Source organism: Callithrix jacchus, chromosome 13, assembly GCF_049354715.1.
Source record: "Callithrix jacchus isolate 240 chromosome 13, calJac240_pri, whole genome shotgun sequence".
Lineage (NCBI taxonomy): Eukaryota > Metazoa > Chordata > Mammalia > Primates > Cebidae > Callithrix > Callithrix jacchus.
Window position 1 is genome coordinate 9,778,998 of NC_133514.1, and position 19,181 is coordinate 9,798,178.

General features: G+C 51.7%; 2 long non-coding RNA genes across 3 annotated transcripts in view; one reads left to right on the forward strand and one right to left on the reverse strand.

Moving 5' to 3' along the window:
* Positions 1–19,181, forward strand: part of LOC118146722 (uncharacterized) — a 167,111-nt gene that overhangs the window by 141,636 nt on the left and 6,294 nt on the right. The gene's annotated exons all lie outside the window — the stretch shown is intronic.
* LOC144578911 (uncharacterized) lies at positions 13,917–16,368 on the reverse strand. The gene is made up of 3 exons (XR_013525449.1): positions 16,288–16,368; positions 14,752–14,938; positions 13,917–14,134 (listed from the first exon to the last, which is right to left on the reverse strand). It is a non-coding gene; the product is annotated as an uncharacterized LOC144578911 (long non-coding RNA).

Below are 19,181 nucleotides of genomic sequence, written 5' to 3' on the forward strand. Positions count from 1 at the left end.
AGAGGAGACTAGGGTAAGAACACCACCCACTCACAGGGGAGAGGAGACTAGGGTGAGAACACCCACACACAGGGGAGCGGAGACTGGGGTGAGAACACCATCCACACACAGGGGAGAGGAGACTGGGGTGAGAACACCCACACACAGGGGAGAGGAGACTAGGGTAAGAACACCACCCACACACAGGGGAGAGGAGACTAGGGTGAGAACACCACCCACACACAGGGGAGAGGAGACTAGGGTAAGAACACCACCCACACACAGGGGAGAGGAGACTAGGGTAAGAACACCACCCACACACAGGGGAGAGGAGACTAGGGTAAGAACACCACCCACTCACAGGGGAGAGGAGACTAGGGTGAGAACACCCACACACAGGGGAGAGGAGACTGGGGTGAGAACACCCACACACAGGGGAGAGGAGACTGGGGTGAGAACACCCACACACAGGGGAGAGGAGACTGGGGTGAGAACACCCACACACAGGGTGAGAGGAGACTGGGGTGAGAACACCCACACACACACAGGGGAGAGGAGACTGGGGTGAGAACACCCACACACAGGGGAGAGGAGACTGGGGTGAGAACACCACACACAGGGGAGAGGAGACTGGGGTGAGAACACCCACACACAGGGGAGAGGAGACTAGGGTAAGAACACCACCCACTCACAGGGGAGAGGAGACTAGGGTGAGAACACCCACACACAGGGGAGACAGGACTAGGGTGAGAACACCCACACACAGGGGAGAGGAGACTGGGGTGAGAACACCCACACACAGGGGAGAGGAGACTGGGGTGAGAACACCCACACACAGGGGAGAGGAGACTAGGGTAAGAACACCACCCACTCACAGGGGAGAGGAGACTAGGGTAAGAACACCACCCACTCACAGGGGAGAGGAGACTAGGGTGAGAACACCCACACACAGGGGAGCGGAGACTGGGGTGAGAACACCATCCACACACAGGGGAGAGGAGACTGGGGTGAGAACACCCACACACAGGGGAGAGGAGACTAGGGTAAGAACACCCACACACAGGGGAGAGGAGACTAGGGTGAGAACACCCACACACAGGGGAGAGGAGACTGGGGTGAGAACACCCACACACAGGGGAGAGGAGACTAGGGTAAGAACACCACCCACTCACAGGGGAGAGGAGACTAGGGTGAGAACACCCACACACAGGGGAGACAGGACTAGGGTGAGAACACCCACACACAGGGGAGAGGAGACTGGGGTGAGAACACCCACACACAGGGGAGAGGAGACTGGGGTGAGAACACCCACACACAGGGGAGAGGAGACTAGGGTAAGAACACCACCCACTCACAGGGGAGAGGAGACTAGGGTGAGAACACCCACACACAGGGGAGACAGGACTAGGGTGAGAACACCCACACACAGGGGAGAGGAGACTGGGGTGAGAACACCCACACACAGGGGAGAGGAGACTAGGGTAAGAACACCACCCACTCACAGGGGAGAGGAGACTAGGGTGAGAACACCCACACACAGGGGAGACAGGACTAGGGTGAGAACACCCACACACAGGGGAGAGGAGACTGGGGTGAGAACACCCACACACAGGGGAGAAGAGACTGGGGTGAGAACACCCACACACAGGGGAGAGGAGACTAGGGTAAGAACACCACCCACTCACAGGGGAGAGGAGACTAGGGTGAGAACACCCACACACAGGGGAGACAGGACTAGGGTGAGAACACCCACACACAGGGGAGAGGAGACTGGGGTGAGAACACCCACACACAGGGGAGAGGAGACTGGGGTGAGAACACCCACACACAGGGGAGAGGAGACTAGGGTAAGAACACCACCCACTCACAGGGGAGAGGAGACTAGGGTGAGAACACCCACACACAGGGGAGACAGGACTAGGGTGAGAACACCCACACACAGGGGAGAGGAGACTGGGGTGAGAACACCCACACACAGGGGAGAGGAGACTAGGGTAAGAACACCACCCACTCACAGGGGAGAGGAGACTAGGGTGAGAACACCCACACACAGGGGAGACAGGACTAGGGTGAGAACACCACCACTCACAGAGGTGGAGTTGGAATCTGGTCTGAAGTGACATCCCCAGGCCGTGTGGTTTAACCATAAAAACAAACCCAAGCCGTTCAAGCAAGAAATGCTGGAGAATACCTGGGTGAGACAGAATAGCGCCTGGCGTTGCGTTGCTAGGTAGGACAGGTTGGAGGCTCCTGAGTAAAGGTTGTGTGTAGAGTCTGGGGCCCCCTAGAGGAGACTATCACCATTTCGCTTGGCCTGAGATGGTTCAAGGCCAAATGACTGTCTAGGCCACCTGGGCCAAGGACTCATCAAATTATTTCGTGAGACCTACTGTCTCTCAGAAGTCCCTCAGGAAGGTGGCCAGTGTGGTAGGGACATTGGTGTTAGCCTGCGTCAGTTTGTGCTGTGTGCTCAAATACCTTACTCCCAAACACATTCCGGAGGTCATGAATCTCCCTACACACAGAGTTAGGAGGATGGCCGCTGGGTGCTTGGGATGCATGAGCTTTCCCTCATGTGGTTCCTCCTGGGTTATTTGAAGGGGAGTCCTTGGGAGACTAGTGCATATTTTAAAAGGCACCACCCTCTTCCCTCCTCCTCCTCTTCCCTCCTCCTCCTCCTCCCTCCACCCTCCACCCTCCTCCCTCCTCCTCTTCCACCCTCCTCCTCTACCCTCCAACCTCCACCCTCCTCCCTCCTCCTCCACCCTCCACCCTCCTCCCTCCTCCTCCTACTCCTCCTCCTCCACCCTCTTCCCTCCTCCTCCTTCTCCTCCTCCATCCTCCACCCTCCACCCTCCTCCTCTTCCACCCTCCACCCTACTCCCTCCTCCTCCTCTACCCTCCTCCTCCTTCTCTACCCTCCACCCTCCTCTTCCTCCTCCTCCCTCCACCCTCCTCCCTCCTCCTCCTCCTCCACCCTCCACCCTCCTCCTTCTACTCCACCCTCCACTCTCCTCCCTCCTCACCCTTCACCCTCCACCCTCCTCCTCTTCTACCCTCCACCCTCCTCCTCTACCCTCCTCCCCCTCCTTCTCCTCCACCTCTTCCACCCTCCGGCCTCCACCCTCCTCCTCCTCCTCCTCCTCCTTCTCCTCCTCCTCTTCCTCATAGTGAGGCAAATGGGATGAGGTTTCTCGAAATGAGATAAGAATTTAGTCACTCTGATGGAATAGATACCTACGATGAGGTTACAGAGCCCAGTGTACAGGTGGAGCAGTCACTGACACATGGGAGGGTTGTGCACAGCGGAAGGCACTGGGAGAGGCCCAGTGAAGCCAATTTGCTACCTGGGCACTGGCCCAGGAATAAGGGAGTGCAGGCCATAGTTTTGCTTGCCTAGAGCTACGGTGGGAGGCACCTGTGGCATGCGGTGCCCCCTAATGTGGCTGTAGCTCTCATGACGCGAGGCTGGGGGACTCCACTCTCTCAGCACCGGAGGAATACGGAACTTGAGGGCCTGGAGTCTATTAAAAAAGAGGATCTCACCCAGACCCTGGGAGGTGCGTCTGACCCTAACGTCCTGGGGACAGGACATCAGGGGCTGTCAGCCAGCTCAGTGTGGAGGCCAGAGATGGGTGTAGTCTCACTGTGGCTGCCTCCCCCTTCGGGTGGTGGAAAATAGCCTGGGCATGTTGGTTCTGAATGCATGAGGCATGAATCACCTGTAGGAGGATTGGAGCCTCCCCTAATTTGACCAAACAGGTGCACCCCACAGAGGCCATTCCAGAATTGTAAGAGTCCTTTAGGCATTGGCTTCAGGGTGCTCCCAATACGTTGGGCACAGCCCAGGAATCTGTAGAAACATGACCCTGGGTGGGGTTGTGGTCACAGCAACCTCCCCTGCACTGGCACCACCCACTTTATGGCTGGGCTCAGCCCGCCCACCTCCTATGTGGGCCCTGCTGTGATAAATGTGGGAGGTGGTTGCTGGCCAGCGGGCTCCCAGCCTGCAGGGCAGTGCTGCCCTCCCTGAGGGATGGGGACTCCCCATGTCCAGCTCTTCCCAGGGCCTCATCAGGTCACTGATGGTTCAGGCAACAGGGTCGCTGCTGCTGGTTTCTCTCTGCTTATCCGCAGGGGCTGAGGAACAGGGCAAGCATGGCCTCAGCTTCCTGCTCCCTCCAAAGGTCCCATCTGCCAGGTCTGGCCTGTCCTGTGGGTGCTGTTCCCATGTTCCTAGGGAGACATTAGTGGCTGAGCGTCTGTCAAGAGGAATCAGACACACGGCATGGCTGGAATCTGGGGATACAGCAGCACCAGAGCATGTCCCGAAGTGCCCGTGTCTATACGGGCATTGTGTGGAGTGGTAGCCACCTTGTTAATTGGGCATAATGAGCTGCAGCTGCCATGAAGTTTTTGGCTGCAGAAGCCCATAGCCAGGATGGGCGTGTTTGTCCAGAGGCTCTGGGAGTCGTGATTGGTGGTAGTGAGTTTCCATATAAAACTCAGAACGTGGAACCTGGGCACTGCCTGGGAGACCACCTGCTGGGCCAGCTGCATGCTGTATTCTGCTGTGGCCCCAGTAAGGTGTGGAGGGCTTCTGGGTGGTGGCATCTGTGGGCCTCAGCAGAACAGACAAGTGGGGTGCAGGTGACTCCACAACAGAATGTCCCAGTATGCACAGGGCCTGCCACAGTGGTTGGCACACAAGTGGTGAAGACTCGGGTTTTAACTGCAAGGGGAATGTGGTGGCTCATGAGGGCCAGGTGATCCCTAGAATCTTTACTGCTATAAGGATTTACTAGTGTGAACCCACTGTGTGTGGGTTGTGGCCCAGCCATGGTCTTGGAGGAAGCCACTAAAACGACCAGCGTGGTTTTCACTTCCTTCTTCTGGGGCTTCTGAGCAAAATGCTGTCAGTGTAATGCCACAGCCTACAGGGGTTTACACTGAATCATGGGGAGTCCTGGGGGCACGCGTTACAGGCAGTGGCTGGCCAGCCTACTGAGACCACCTTAGCGCAGCCTGGTAAGCATGCACTGGGTCCCTTCTAAAGTCAAAGCAAACGCAGACTGCCACCCCTCTGTGATGGGAATGAGAAGAATGCATTGGCCAAGCCTCCTGCTGCAAAACACCGTGCCCTGGGCCTTTGTCTGCCCTCTGCTGACTGGACTGTATGTGGGATCAGGGCCCTGATGGTGCTGGAGGACGATCTGGTTGCTGCTCGACTTGGATTTCGGCAGCAGGGAGTGACAAGCACTGTTTCCATCTCATATCTTAGTGGAGGCGACAAACAGCAGGCAAAGTTATGAGGGGCATGATATGCTGTGCAGCCAGCGGTGATTACACAGAATAAAAGGATAATGCTGAGGTGGCCTGGAGTGCCCAGGTGAGTCGGTGTGGGGGGCAGGGTGCTGCTCAGTAGCATCACCATGGCAGTCTCACTGGGGAGAGAGCATCAGAGCAGAGGCCAGGAGGGGGTGGGTGAGTCCTGAAGAAACCTGGATGGGTTGAGGAAGAGGGAGAGCAGGTGCAGCCGCCTGAGCAGGAGTGTGGGCTGGCGCCGGCGGCCTCATCAGCAGCACTTGGAGTGATTTCAGGAGCTCAAAGAGCACAGATGGGCTGCAGGTGGACTGAGCAAGGGGCGGCTACTGGTTCTGCCTTTTCCATCCCCAATCCAGTGTCCTGAGGTCGTTCCTTCCCATGCATGACTGGAGGGGTGAAAACTGCAGGCTCAGTGGCAGAGGGGGCATGCTACTCTGGCAGGGGTGGACTTGGCAGCCCAGGGCCGGTCAGGTTCTCAGTCTGTGCTGAGGTTGCACCTGTGCCTCACCTCCTCCTCGCCCACGTGACTCTCACACGCCAACCCAAATTAGGAGAGAGGGATTCATCTTCTGTAGTCTCTCACTTTTCTTTCTGGGCTGCACCAGGACCTTGGCAGAACTCCGAGGTTTAAGCAAAAGTGTTTTGTCTGAAAGTCCTTGCAGCACTTTCGCTTCTGTGTCCATCCGTGATCTCCCCAGCCTGCGTTTCCAGTGCTTTTCACCAAGGTCGACTTCCAGTCACAGTAGACGTGTCTGAAACGCTGCTCTCAGCCACATGCTCTTGAACTTCCAGGGGATACTGAAGTGAGTCTGGACACTTATTAAGAGTCTTGGACATCAGCCTGGACGCCATCAGAGCCTTGACACCATATTCTGGGAAGCTGTTGGTGAGAGTGCTCGTGTGGGTGTGAGAGGAGAGTGGCTTCCAGGAGCAGCAAGGATGTTGTCACACCTGCTGAGGGTGTCTGGTGGCCCCATCGGACACAGGGTGTGTGGACCCTGGGCAGGGCCCTGGAACATGGTTTTGATCTGGTAGGGAAGGGCAGTGGAAGAACACAGCATGCGTGTTACTGTGGGGCAGGGCGGGGCCTGCGTGGGGGTGAGCTGTGAGGACTGTCCATCTCCCAGCTCCTCAGAGTGCACCGCCCTGTCCCTCCCCTCAGCCCTTTGTCCACCTCCCTGCAGGGAGGGTCCTGGTGCTGCCTGTGTCACACAGAGACTCCTGGGCCTGCAGATCCAGCTGGGACAGACAGGAGCTCCAAGTCCCTGCCCTTTGTCCGCCTTTCCCAGCACCTCTCACAAGCTGTCTATGTGTCTGGTGTTGTTGCATTTTACAATAAACTATGAGGAAATAAGTCCATGGAGCAGCTTCAAAAATATGGCCTGTACAGCTGGGCAAGGTGCCTCACGCCTGTAATCCCAGCACTTTGGGAGGCTGAGGTGGGTGGATCACGAGGTCAGGAGTGCAAGACTAGCCTGGCCAACATGGTGAAAGCCTGTCTGTATGAAAAATAAAAAAATTAACCAGGTGTGGCAGTGGGTGCCTGTAATTCCAGCTACTTTGGAGGCTGAGGCAGAGAATTGCTTGAACCTGGAGGTGGAGGTTGCAGGGAGCTGAGATCGCACCACTGCCCTTCAGCCTGGGTGATAGAGCAAGACTATCTCAAAAAAAAAAAAAAAAAAAGCCTGTACATCCATAACTCTCTTCCCATAGAAAGGAAGGTTTATCTTTTCTCCTCTTGAATGTAGCCTGGGTGATATTTTGGCAAGTAAAATAATCCTTAATGCTCTTTCCTGGAATCAGATGCTAATGAACTGGGATCTTTCACTTCCTCTGTATGAAATGGTGCTGTGGCCTGAATATTTTTGTCCCTCTGAAATCCATATGTTTACATCTTAAACCCCAAGGTGACAGCATCAAGAGGTGTGGGCTTTTATGCAGTGACTAGATCAGGAAGGCACAGCTCTCGTGAATGGGATTCGTGCCCCTGTAGAAGCGACGGCAGAGCACTGACACTATGTCGTTTCTTCCACCACGCAAGGACGCGTCACTAAACACAGGTCCCTCTGCTCGCCACCTGCGGGGTCTGGTAACTGGATGGAGGTGTGGGAGAAAGAGTGATTTCATTAACCAAAACTAGTAATGGGAAAATGGCTGGATTCACATCAAAGCCACTGCTTCAAGCTTCTGGGGAGATGGCAAGAGTTTAAAAAGGGGGCTTGACATGGGAGGCATACAGGGATTGAGCTGGGGGTGAGGTCTGTGTGTCTTGTTTCTGTGGCTACCTTGGGTCTCTGTACACCTGGCACATGGGCTGGTGTCCTCTTCATGATGGCTGGGCAGTTGACTAGAGGCCTTGAGGTAGTCTGTAGAATTTTCCAGCTGAGTCTCCCGACTTTGCTCTGTCTGTCTCAAGCTTAGCCCCTGGAGATCAGGAGAATAGACATTAGATCAGAATAAACATTAGCATACATTTAGATAAAATGTGCAGGGAATTTACAGTGGGAAATGGAGGGACTGGTATCTATTTTAAGGTTGAGGAATCGAGCTTCTGCAGCTTACTTCAAGGTTATGTCTTGAGACTAATGAGGAAAGAGAGAGGGAGAAAGATGTTTCAAAATGCATTTTTGAGGTCAAGCTGCCCAAGGAACAGATGGAGTTAGTGGCTGGTCTATGAACCAAAAAGCCGGCCCTCCTGGGAAACAATTCTGCTGGTACTTCCATGTGGACTTCCCAGCCTCTAGAACACTGAGAAATCTATTTCTGTGGTTTATAAGGAACTTATTTATTGAATTTTTAAAGAGCTGCCCCAACAGTCATGGAGGGGTGGTGCCTTTGGAACCCAGACACTGTGCTTTGAGGGAGCCTAAGCAGCTCACAGGGAGAGGAATTGAGCCCTCTTGCAAGGACAGGCTAGAGGGTACCGAACAACCCAATTTCCTGGAAAAACCAAAAACTGATCTGTAGTGTTCGCAAATTTCTGTGATAAAAATTATTTCAGCTATGGACAGTTTAACAATTATAAAAATGTGTGGTGGCTCACGCCTGTAATCTCAACACTTTGGGAGGCTAAGGTGGGAGGATCATGAGGTCAGGAGTTCGAGACCGTCTTGCTAACATGGCGAAACCCTGTCTCTACTAAAAATACAAACCAAAAAATTTAGCCAGGTGTGGTGGCATGTGCCTGTAGTCCCAGCTGCTTGGAAGGCTGAGGTAGGAGAACCCCTTGAACTTGGGAGGCACAGGTTGCAGTGAGCTGAGATCACACCACTGCACTGCAGCCTGGACGACAGAGCAAGACACTGTCTCAATAACAACAACAACAGCAAACCCCTCTTATGAGCCAGCATGATCTGACCTCAGCACGTCACACAGTCCCTTCCCTGAGCCCTGTCAGAGCTCCCATCTGAGACAGCACCACCTGCCACCTGTGCACCAGGGTCTCTGCCCTGAGGTCTTCAGGTCCCAGCAGAACCTCTCCTCTGATGCCCCTGGAGGGAGCCAGGCCCCAGTTGCAAATGTGTGAGTGAAGCCCTGATCGTGCTGTTTCAATCCTCTAAGTTTTGTGGTGTCTTTTTACACAGCAGTAGATGAACAGAAAGAGAAGTCTCGCTGTCATGGCGAGGAAATGGACTTGTGAAGATTTGTGTGTGAACTTCCTCCTGTCTAAAATGTGGATGAAGGAGGACTGAATGCTCTCACCTTATTTCCAAAGGGTGACAAAGAGCCCATCATGGTTAGGGCATGGGATTGTGGACTCTTTGGAGTGACTGAAGAACCCTCTCTCATGGGTTCTTAGCTGAAATTCTTCCTCGGAGGAGCAGGGACCATGTGCGGTTCAGGCATGGTCCTAACCTCTGCCCCCAGTGACAGACTCATAGGAGGGATGGGACTCAGGGATTGGCTGGAACAATGGGGGAAGAGGAATTTTCTCCTGTTTGAGATCAGCTATGAAGGTCACAGAGAGATGACCATGACCCACATGGCTGTCACCTGGGGAGAGAGCCCAAAGTAAGATCAAGAAAAAGAAAGGAAAGGAAAGCAAAGGTGAAGACAACAGTGTAACTCATGCTTTGAGTCCTTGGATCAAGCATTTCCTGAAGCCAAAATTTCTCCTCAATTCCAAGATATAAGAGTCAAAATATTAACTTCGCTTATCGTGGTTTCTGATATTTGAATTCAATACACCACTAAGATGACTGAAAAATATCAAAAATTACAAACTCAGGGAACCTGAGGCAAAGACGGTGCAGGGCACAAGGACAGGAGATGAGAGCAGAGGACAGGTATCCCGCGTAAACCATCGGGCTCCCAGGTAAACCTGATGCACCACCCCGGGGGAAGGAAAACAGCTGTGGTTTTTTTTTTTTTGAGATGGAATCTCATTCTGTTGCCCAGGGGAAAGTGTAATGGCATGATCTTGGCTCACTGTAACATCCGTCTCCTGGGCTCAAGCCATTCTCGTGCCTCAGCCTCCCCAGTAGCTGGGATTACAGGCTCCCGCCCCCATACCTGGCTAATTTTTTGTTATTTTTCTTTTTTTTAAGTAGAGATGGGGTTTCACCGTGTTGGCCTGGCTAGTTTTGAGTTCCTGACCTCAGGTGATCCACCCATCTTGGCCTCCCAAAGTGCTGGGATTACAGTTGTGAGCAACCATGCCCAGCTGAGAACAGCCTTATGATGCTGGTGAGCAGTGAGGGAGGGATGGCTATGTGAGAGGCTGGAAGGCCATCGGATGAGATCAGGGATGGGGAGCTTCACAGTTGATTTTCAGAGCTGGAGGAATTCCAGGTGCTGGCAGAAATTTGTGAGTACCCAGTGGGTGAAACAAAGATTGTTGGAACAAAGATGGTTGAGGGTCACTGTCATTCAAAGGTAAAAGTAGTGAGATATTGGGAGGGTGACCTGCCAGGTAATATCAGAGTGAACTCTTTTTCCGGGATTCTTAATGAGTTATTTGACTTTAAGCAGCAAAGAAAAAAAAACCACGCATATTCAGAAAAGGGAAAAAACAATTTTTCTATCCCTTACATTCTGCTTTTTCTTGTAAGCAGAGTTCAGAAAATCAAACAGAGAAATAGAAAAAATAGCCTATGTGTGTGTGTGTGTGTGTGTGTTTTTTTTTTTTTGAGACAGAGTTTCGCTCTTGTTACTCAGGCTGGAGTGCAATGGCACAATCTCGGCTCACCGCAACCTCCGCCCCCTGGGTTCAGGCAATTCTCCTGCCTCAGCCTCCTGAGTAGCTGGGATTACAGGCACGCGCCACCATGCCCAGCTAATTTTTTGTAATTTTTAGTAGAGATGGGGTTTCACCATGTTGACCAGGATGGTCTTGATCTGTTGACCTCGTGATCCACCCGCCTCGGCCTCCCAAAGTGCTGGGATTACAGGCTTGAGCCACCGTGCCCGGCCACCTATGTGTTTTATTGTAAAATAAAATGTCACCCGGACTTTTCAGAAATGCGCAAGGAGGCGTTTACTGAAGGCTGTTGAAATGGAAGTCGGTATGCTGCGATAGGGAAAGGCGTTGCTCTGCCGGCTCCTCAAGCCAAGGCAGGAGGATTTAAGCCCTGAGGGGAGCTGGTGGGGTAGCCCTGGAGGTCGTCAGGAGGGAGGTTGGCTGGTGTGATTGGGCCATCTGAGTGCTATTCTGGGCTTGTTGGAGTTAGGCTTCCATCCTCCCACAGAGGCGAGGCTGCTTTCCCCTTGGGTAACTCCATTTCTAGGGATGAGGTGTCTCACTTGCTCTTTTACTGTCCTACCATAGGATGGCTCAAGGTAGAAAATCTCTTGTACATCATCAGTGAACACAGACGGTATGTGCTTTCCAGGGAACCGTTCTGGATCTCATCTGAGGCTGAGTGAGTTTCCCTGTTTGTTTGGAGACCCTCGCACCTCTGCCTGCATTCTCTGTTCCTAAAGTTTGCCCACCCTAGACTGCAGTAGCAGGAGTCGCACGTGCTGGTCCCAGGGTGCCTTTTTCCACACAGAGGAGCAGGGATGCTCCGTCCTCCTCTGCCCCTTTCCCTTGAGTTGTTAGATGCTCCTCAGCAAATAGGCCCGAATTCTACTCCATCCTTCTCTGCTGCAACAGCAGTTCCTCTTAGTTCGGTGGAGGTTGACCTCCCTCTGCATAGCTCTTGCCCTGATGCGGTTCTCTTCATTGAACATGCCACTCTACTCCTTTGTCAAGTGTCTCCGTGTTGTAAGTATCTTGATACTTAACCACACATTTTCTTATTGCCACTCTAAGCTGAAATAATCTTTTTTCTTCTAAAGTCCTAATGCTTCATGAAATCACATTTTGCCCAAATATTTTTTCTGTATTTTTGCCTTTAATGTTTTTAATTTATTTCTAAAAGGTATGCTGTCACAGGAACTAGGTTTTAAGACAAGGACTGTCTTAAATCTGCAGTTTTCAGGTTTATTCTAGACAGTTTTATCATAACAATGTGATGTTATAATAGTGTCATGTTAGATATGATTAACTTATTCATAATGAATTCCTTGGTCCCCTATGACGTGTTAGGAACTCATGTATGCATTGTAGTACAATGAGCAGAACGCGCAGTTTCCCTTCTAGATACAAAGGCAGATGTTACAGAGAGTGGGTGAAATGCACAGAAGGTGAGGTGGTAACAATTGGCTCGTGTCTATAGCCGTGGCTTGTAAAGTGGGAAATAAAGAGAACCAGAGGGATGGAGGTCACCAGGGGGAACGTGTGGCAATTTAAAGTTGAGAAATTGAGGAAGAACACAGTGACAAAGTGAAATTTTAGCTGAGACCCCAGAGCTGGGGAGCAGGCCAGGCAGAGTTGTTGGTGAAGGGCAGATGCCCTGAGATGGAGTCAGCCTGGCCCACGTAACAGTCTAGGAGGCTATATAGGGTTAGCTCATGACTGGAGCACCCTGAATCAGTGGTAGTTAACCAGAAACCAAAGAAGGCTGCACAGGCTTCACACTCTGAATCCTATTGTGCCCATCACTGTCACCGTCTGAACAAAGGGAAGAGCGGGGACTGTTTCTCCGTCAGACCCACTCTGTCCTCCCCAGTATCTGTATTGGGTTCCCATATATGCAGCATCTCAGTGGGGTGTGTGTGCCCCTGAGCTGCCCCTTCAGGCAGGCAGAGCATCAACTGGGGCTGAGACCTGCTTAGAATCTGCATGGGGTGGATGTGGGGAGCACCTGCTCCCTCACCCTGGGTTCTGGGCATTTGTGGTTGGTGTTGGTGGTCACGGCTGTGTCTGGGCCATGAGATGTCTTAGTCTGGAACGGTGAATAACCCACTCAAGACACCTTCCTTTCATTGAAGCCTGTAACCTCTCTGTCATTTTACCAGTGACCGTCCTCTGCGAGTAGCCATGGCTTGTGTATAGTTTCCTTTCCAAATGTGTGTTTTAAATTCACTAACTGCAACTACTAGATCCACAGTAAATACGAGTGGCTCACGCTGGACTCCTCCCCGGGCTGCGTGGTCATGTTCTGAAAGGCTGTTTTAAGGACATGTTGGACAAGTGCTCAAGGGTCAGTGGGAATCAGGGGAGAAAAGGCGAGGACGGGCAGAAGAGAGGGTCATCTCACCCCAGCAAGATGTCAGCCTGGCCCTCAGGGACACCGGGGTTAGGCAGTGACCCTGTCCTCCTGGAGGGGAGGAGGAAGACAGGCTCAGGAAGGTGTAGACCCCGCCTGTTCTGTGCCTGGTGGGGAGGCTGCAGGTGGAGGCAGGACAGCAGGGGGCGCTGTGGCCTTCCTGGCAAATGCCCTGAGCATCTCAGAGGGCGCTCCTGGTTCATTCCCCTTCCCCAGAACTGGTTTCCGGCTCACCCACTGATGTGCAGGATGTTGTGGGGTATCAGAGCCTCAGCACCCTGCAACAACAACATGGCCACCAAGTTCCTGGTGAAATTTATTTCTTCTCTTCTCTTTTCCCTTCTGAAGCTGTATTTTCCAAGCAGAATCAGGTTCTCAGCGGCTTTAAGGCAAGCCAGGAGAGTGTGCGCTGCAAAGTGCAGTGGAGCATTTGTGCCTGTGCGCTTTCTAGGAGTGGAGACGACTTTATGGGTGTGGAATCCAGGTCTTAGTAGACATGGCTGGAAGGTGCTCATAATGAGACCTCTCAGTGTGGGCTGAATAGCTTTCTGTTCCATGCATCCCATCTTTGAAAACAACTCATTTCTCTCTTAATTAAGGTCGTTTCAATAAATCTCTTGTAACCGTATGTCTTAAAAGGCAAATGTGTGATCTGGCCACGTTCAATAAAACTCCAGTTCTTTAGCACAGAGGATGGAAGTTTTCCCAGAGAAGTAGCAATTTTGTAACTGCATGAACTTTAAGCTGACACTGATTGTTTGCCCAGCACATGCCAGTTCTTTGACAGTGGATCCAGAGAAAGTGAGGCAGAGTGAAAAGGCAGAGCAGTGGATGGGAGATCGGTGTTGTCATTTGGACCTTCGTTTCAATTTGGGTCTGAAGCCCAAATTCCTGTTTGAAATTCCTAGAATTGGGAATGTTATTTTGTTCGAAAATTTGATTTAGATTTCTGATACGTGTATCCCAAGAATGTTGACATAGACACACATGACACATTAAAGAGGCGTAAACACAGAGAGCTTGTTAGAAGGCATTTATTTGGGATGATGAAAGGAAACTGAGGACACGATACAGGAGTAACAAGGGTGTCTTTAACTCTCAAAGTAAATTGTGAGCTCATTTATATCTGCAAGCTCAGCGGCAGCATAATCTACTACGAGGGAAGCAGGCCCCAAGATCACGTTCTCTGGAACGGCACCCTGTTGGTCTGCAAATGCAGCGTGAGCCTCTTCCTGAGCCTGGGGATGCGCAGAGAGAATGAGAAATTGATCACCAAGGTCAGCAGTGGGTGGTAAAGGGAATCTTGGGAAGTCACGTGCTGGCTGATGGGGAATGTTGGCTGCATTAGGGCCAGTAGCATGAGCAACCTCAGTCAACAGGAAAACTACACAGAACAGTGCTGGTCACACAGGATTCCATTCACTCATTCTCTTTTGCTCTCATTTCAGTGATTCTGCCCTGTTACACACACAGCTGAACACACTCTCTGGCCTGGTTCTGCTTTTTCAAAACTATTCTATAGATAGAACAAAATACTGTCTCTTCATATCTCAAACCTACTGAATTTCACAGACGTATCCTGGACTCAAGTCTTTATTTTTTACTTTTGTTTTTTCTAAGGTTGAAGCATTATTTAAAAAGCAAAGGAATGAAAGAATGACTACTCGACAGGCTGAGCAACCTCAAGTCTGTTGGGCTTATTTGGCTCTCTATTTGATTTATAGATGAGAAAATCAAGGCCCAGAGCTGCTAAGTTAAGCCACCTCAGTGACATCCACCACTGAGACTCAATTCCAGAGCCCGTTTCCTGTTTGTCCCTCTAGACTCGGCAGCTCTGCGTGCTGGCCTCTCTCACCTGAAAGCTGACGTGCGGCATCTTCATCCCATACGAAGGAAACAGACGCTTCCTGAGCGTCTGCTCCAGGCTGCTCCTGGGCTGCAACATCATCAGCTCTTGCCTGGAGTGGCTCCGCCTGGGCCTGCAGGACCACCAGGAGAACGGCGGCAGCGAGGAGGGCGAGGGTCCTCATGGCTGGGGTGACCTGGAGGAGGGAGAGCAGGAGTGGATGTGTGGGGAGCGAGGAGTTAGCCTGGACTTATAGCTCTGCAGGGACAAGGCTCAGAGACAAGAAGCCTTGAACCTTCTGAGTGAGCGGCAGTGTGTGTTTCACTGGAGATTATGTGGGATCCCACTGGTCTCCACGTCCCTCTTTTCCTCCTTTGCTCTCCCAGCTTTTAGTCTAGCGTGAATCTCTATGTGTAGTGTCTGTGCTGGGATGGAGAAAATGGTGATAATGAGGATCCGGGCATCTCTTTCCTGTGTCTCACTTCATTAAATATTTACTTTTTAATATTCAACCAAAGGATAACAGCAGTGCTTTTGTTGAATAAGTTCAGGGAACAAATGTCTCATTTTCTGCAGATGGCCCCACTACCCCCTGCAGGTCTAGACTCTGGCACAGGCATCAATTCCTATCAAGTGAAGAGCCGCTTGTTGCAGGTGTCAAAGGCATTACCACCCTCAGGGAGTTATGGGGCGAGTAGCCTCCTGTAGGGGCCAGTGTGAAAGGACCAGGACCCTGTCAGGCTGTAGGTGAAACGAGCCCAGTGAGAGAGAGGTAAAAAGTTCATCTACAGCCAAAACCTTCTTTCCAGCTCTATCGAGATATGAATAAGAATTAAACATGATACATATCTCCTGTATACCACCTTATAATTTGATGTTCCTATACATGTGTTCCTCTATCATATACTATATACACAAATCAACTCAAAATGTAACGACCTAAACATAGATCTGACACCATAAAATTGCGAGAGGAACATATGAAGATAAAGCTTTGTCTGCTGCAGGTCACGATTTTTTGGCTATGACGCCAAAGGCACAGGCAGTGAAAGGGAGGAGAGACAAATGGGGCAGCACTGAACGCTGAAGCATCTGCACGGCCAGAACAAGCCACTGAATGAAAAGGCAACGCAGAAGATGAGAGGACATATTTGCAAACCGTCAGTGGTGGAAGGGGTAGATATCCAAATACATAAGGAAGTCAAACCACCCAACAGCAAAAAACCAAATAACCTGATTGAAAAACAGGCCAAGGACCTGCCGAGGCTTCTCTCACAAGAGAAGCATGTTCTAAGGAGCGATTATTGCCTCTATTGGACACGTCAAGTAGGACAGGTGTATTTAGAAGGAAATTCCTTGAGATTCTCTATTAACTTAGCTGGGAGCCACTGCCCCCAGCAGCCCCCACAGTTTCAGACGGAAGTGCACAGCAGGGCATTCACGTGCTGGGTCCCTCTGGGGTGGCCTGAGAGTCACAGGTCAGATTGGGGACACGGCTTCAGTGTTGAAACCTCAATGTGAAAGTTTCAGTTTTGTGTTACTTACAGATCCTCAGGCTAGGCAGAGTGACCAGAGAGGGCAGATGGCAGTCCGTAGTCCCGGGCCTCCTGTAGCAAGAGCAGCCGTGCACAAACAGGAGTGGACTTCCTATTTAAGGTTCATTTGGGATCAGGTGTCCTAACATCCGGGGTTAGTTTCTGTTAAGTGCATTATTACATAACTCCGGTGGCGAGGGCAGTTGAGAAATTCATTGGGAAGCTGGGCTCCAAACAGGAGTCCACAGAGGGACTGACCCCTCATCTACCTTGGTCAGCCCCGGCCAGGCCCAGGTAGCAGCCGACTGTGGATTCTCCATGACTGTGAAGACACTGACCCTGTGATGCCTGTGCTGACAGATGAGGCTGAACTACGTGGACCCAGGGAATGTTTAAAGCCACCAGGAAAGACCAGCTTGCCTATTATAGTGCACACTCTGTAAGGAGACTAGGGAAAGAGCGCCAGCCTACTCACTGAGGAGGATTTGGGATTTTGCTCTCAATCAGCATCTGCAGGCCCTGGGGTCTAACCATAAAAACACCAGATCCATTCAGCCAAGCCGAGATGTGGTGAACAGCTGGGTGAGGCTGAAGAGCAGGTCAGGTTTGTTGGACCCTCCTGAGTTGAGCAAGTGCACGGAGCACATGGTTTCCTAGGGGGGACAGTTACCTCCTTGCCTGGCAGTGAGATGCTTCAAGACTAAACAGTTGTCTATGAGTAAGAGTTAAAGAGTTTTCCGTCATCTTCACGTGGGCTGAGGCGTCTCAGGTCTCCTTAGGGGTGGTCGCTGTTCCAAAGCAGTGGGGTCGGCTGTCACTCTGAGGCAGCAGTGAGTTCCTGACCTGCAGCTGGCCTAGGAGTTTCACCATTTGAGGAAGTGGGCACTGGTCTCATCCCAGCAGAAGAACCAATTACGGCTATTTGGGGCACGGGGGCCGGGAAATAGTTTTAGGTTCTAGGGCATTAGTAGGTGCCCTGTAAGGACCCAGTGGATGTGGGAATACATGGAAAATGAGAAAAGGTGGTGTGCACGTGGGGAAGGTTACAAGGTTGTGGGAACATTCAGTGATCTTCAGAGGTCAAACCTGGTCCAGCCTGCTGCGCACAGCACATTCCAATCCATAGACATTTTCCCAGTAACACATGAGAGAGCTATTACTTGGAGAGCCGGTTACATTTGGGTGCAGTGCTGTTACACAGAAGTCTCAGAAGTCCATATGTTTTGCCTAATTTGTAGGGCAGCCTCACGATCTAACCTCGGCCCTTTGGTTTCCTTGCTATTGGAGATAGAGCTCATGGGGTCACACTGAAGGCAGATGGTGATCTCAGCAAAATACCATTGCATTGGGTCATCTGCAGAGCACTCAGCAAAGCCTGAGCTAAGGAAGGAGTATGGCAAGGGTCGGAGTATGTGCCGAAAACCAGCGCCACGTGCTGAGGTGGGGAACGTAGCAGTCAGGAGTACAGAGTATCCCGTAGCAATAAGGAGAGGCTGGTTTGTTCGTGACCCCACAGACAAGGCAAGGTTCGCTGGTGTCTCCAATTCCAGCAAGGCCATTGACTCCCTAGACGACTCCTCGGGCAGGGGCACTGTTGTCTGAAAGAAATGCCTATTCCCATGGAGGTGGCCTTCCCAGGTGTCCACCCATGAAGGGAAGTGGGGGTCTGGGCATTCGCTTTACTGCTGCTGTGGCACAGGCTATTAGCCCTGTGGGTCTTCAGGCTTCAGGGAAGCATTCAGCAAAAGCTTGGGCTGTGTTTTCCTTAGTGATGTGGGATGTTTCCATCCACAATTCTTATACACCAGAGCACAGGCACATCCTGGAGCCCGTGATCCTTCTGCAAACCGTCTCTGCACGTGAGGCTCCAATGTGCAGCTGCAGTCTGGGTTTGGGCTGTGGTGTTGATAGCCAGTTTGAATTCACACCTGGGCTTTCCTGGGGAGGGCCAGCTATGGTCGTCGTCTTCTTTTTTTTGTTTTTTGAGCGAGAGTTTCACTCCTGTTGACCAGGGTGGAGTTCAGTTGTGCAATCTTGACTCATTGCAACCTCTGTCTCCCAGGTTCAAGCAATTCTCCTGACTCGGCTTCCCCAGTAGCAAGAATTACAGGCATGCGCCACCACACCCAGCTAAATGTGTATTTTTAGTAGAGACAGGATTTCTCCATATTGGTCAGGCTGGTATCAAGTCCTGATCTCAGGTGATCCACCTGCCTTGGCATCCCAAAGTGCTGGGATTATAGGGTGAGCCACTGTGCTCAGCCCACCTGCTGGTCTTTGAAGTGTTATTTGTGATTGTGAGGGCTGCTGGTGTTTCAGCTCAATGCCACTAGACCCATTCGATGCCTAAGGATTGAGTTGCCAGCTGTGGACTGAGGTCTGGTGGCATGTGGGGCACAGACCTTCACAGGATCCCAGCAGTCCCCGGCTTTCCAACGGGGGTACAAGTTCTGACCAGGGCAGTTCTGCTCTAGCAGCTCTTGGGCTTCAAATCCTGAGTCTGACAGCAGCCCCACAACCACGGGAACATAAGATACCAGACATCTTCTCTGGTAGAGCATCGACACCTTATCACACAGGGCTTGCTTCCAGATGCTTCCATATTGACATCAATCATGGGGTAAGCTTTCACCGACATTTCTTCAGAGTCTTTCTCCAACATTGACACAGGCTATGTTTGGGAATGATGCTTCCATGTGGTTGTCAGCTAATGTAGTCTGTGTTCACTAGTGTGAAGGCTTCTCTTTGTTTAGTGACTCAGTCTGTGCCCGGGTCTTGGAGCAATAATCCCTACACCTCCAGGGAGGGGTGAGTGGGAGACATTAGCTACTTTTCCAAGTAGTAACAACTGGAGCTTCTGCTGGAAGCTGCACGTCAAGATGGGAGGTGTGGTGCAGAAGAAGC